Genomic DNA, 2,881 nt, shown 5'->3' with positions numbered 1-2,881 from the left:
AAAATAATAATTTTGGGGAACCAAATACTAATTTTTATATAGTTTGCTTTATAAAAATACTTTTCAAAGCTTAATTTTCATCAAATTTTGAAAATCTTGGGGCCAAGCCTCTTAGTAGATCCACCCCTGGTCTTTATCCTTTAAAGTGAACCTCCTTATTTCATTTTAAAGGTTAAGACAAACTATCACCTTCATCACATTTTTCTTATCTAACCATCCATTCTGATGCATAACTTGAACTAACCAAGTTATACAACTCAACTCTAATCAATACATATATATCTTCCTCCATTTACGCATAATCTAATCAACACTTCTTCACAATCCAAACCAAGCATAATACACAATTTTAAACCAACCCTGATGCTTAAACATCATGCACTCATGCTTAGAACATACTATCTATTATATTTGGTAAACTGTCTGACACATGCGTCAAACTAAGTTACACATATACTCTATCATTTTATCACCTAAGATCAATATATAGTCTACCCAAACACCCACTTGCTTTTACAAGCTTCCTACCAACTAATACAATCTCAACCAAGATAACACTTCACACAACACGTCCAACTACATAACTTATTCATACGACATATGCAACATACAACTACATCGCCAATTGCACAACATCCCATCACGTCACATAGTTTACAACTACTTTCCAAATTGCACAACGATCTCGTCACTTCACAAAGTACAACTACATTAGAACTTCACATTAATCCCAATCACTTTACAACATACCGCCATATCACAACTACATCACACACTGCACAATAACCCCGTCACTTCACACTACACACAACCACATCACAATTGCACTACAACACCATCATTTCACACTACTTACAGCCACATCACAAATTACTCCGTTCATAGTTCACAACACAACATATTCACAATACACAGTATTCCAACGCTTCACATCATACCACCAATTACAACTATACAATCTCAACTTCACAAACATAGTAAATTATTGAGGTAAAGAGACATAAATTATATTATGATTAGAGGTTGAAATCACCATGTGCCGCTTGATGTTCGGTGGTCACTATCGTGACTATGAGTTATGGGGGCCTTGATTGGGTCTCACGGTGGAAGGTTCACGACGAGGGATAAGAAACAACGGTGGCATTGTCAGCTTGCGACGATAGAGAGAGGAGGAGGCCACCCGTGGTTGGTGAGATACGGGGGGGCTGTCAGAGAGAGAAATTGAGAGAGAGAAGAGAGAGATCTAAGAGAGGGATGAGAGGGGGTGGCAGTGGCGAGACTCGGTGGCAAAGGTGGTTGGTGACGAGGCTTACTAAATCTTATACAACTAAAGAAGATAAATAGACTTTAATAAGAGAGAGAAGAAATCATAAACATATCCATAAATCTAGAGACTTTACACTCTTGTTCTAATCTCAACATAATCTCACGTTTCTTTGATGTGCATAGTTTAGTGTTATTTTTATTTTATTTTAAGAAATTGATTGGTTTATTTCTTTTAAATATTAGGGTTTCTTAGTTTACGAATTTTAATTTTTAATTTTTTTTAAGTTTATTTTCTCTCTATAAAAATTCAATAATTTTTATGTACTTTCAATCTTTTAGTTTTTGTTTCTTTTTTAAATTTTTATTTATTTTTTCTTCTCATGTTATTTTAAGAATTTTAATATTTTATACAAGTGGTATATACATTACATATCAAATAGAAAATTGTACTTATCATCCCTTACACCATACATTAACATGTGATTTATCAATTTTGTCATTCTATTTAAACACACACATATTAATGTATAAATATGTGTTTAACTAGAAGTATCAAAATGAAAAATTATATATTGATATATAGTGTGGAGATAATAAGTAATATTTCTCAATCAAATAACAAGCATATAGAGCACTTCGATTTTAATTTTATGTTTTTATTATTATTTTTATTGCAAGCTTGCAGACTAGTTTAGGTACTGAGAATACCTTATTACTATTTATTATTTTATTGTTATTTTTCACATATTTTTCAATACTATTTACTACTATTCAATATTCTATCATTACTATTCACATAATACATGACAATACTTCATTACCCAAACGCAACCTGAGTAAACATGTCTTTTCATCACAACTTTCTAAGAAGGAAAATGATTTGCATAGTTTTAGGCTGCGTTTGAATATTGAAATGATCTCATATGATTTGGGTTAATCTATAAATAATAATATTTTATGGGTCTTATTAAGATGTGTTTGAATATAAATAGGTTAAGATATGTGTTTAAATATATGAAGTAGGTTGAGATGAATTTAACATTTTTATGAAAAGTTGAAAAAGTAATGAGTCCCATTCATAATTGGGTTGAATGAGTTGAAATAAATTTAACAACCAAATACAACCTAGAGTGTGCAAGTAGATTCACATAAAAAATTATTTTTTAATAAATGATTGCTAATTTTAAAAAGAGAAAAATATATTTACAATCGTGAATTATGTAATCATCACGTAATCGTTTTTAAAAAAATAAATAAAATAGAAAATTTATATAAAAAATTAATTTTTTAATAAAAAATTTTATTTTTTTTAAAGTGATTATGCGATATTTATAAATATTATAATTATATTTATCTTTTAAAAAGAGTACGCAAACTTGTGGGTAAGAATTAAGATTGTATCCGGATAGTTTTCTAATAAAGATGAGGAGAGAAAGAGAGAGAGGGGAGTTGGCTTGGCTTGGCTTGGCTTGGCTTTGAGTTGCGCTTTGGATTTGGTTGTTTCACGCGGAGTAGAAGGTGTGGATGTTGGTGAGCAACCCGCTGTGACAGCTGGCTGTCGGAGAGAGGTCCCCAAGACCCACCCCCCCAAGATCCATTCCCCCCTCCTTTCTCA

Source organism: Juglans regia, chromosome 10 (genome assembly GCF_001411555.2).
Source record: "Juglans regia cultivar Chandler chromosome 10, Walnut 2.0, whole genome shotgun sequence".
NCBI classification, from domain to species: domain Eukaryota; kingdom Viridiplantae; phylum Streptophyta; class Magnoliopsida; order Fagales; family Juglandaceae; genus Juglans; species Juglans regia.
Note: the sequence above shows the minus strand (reverse complement) of the source record.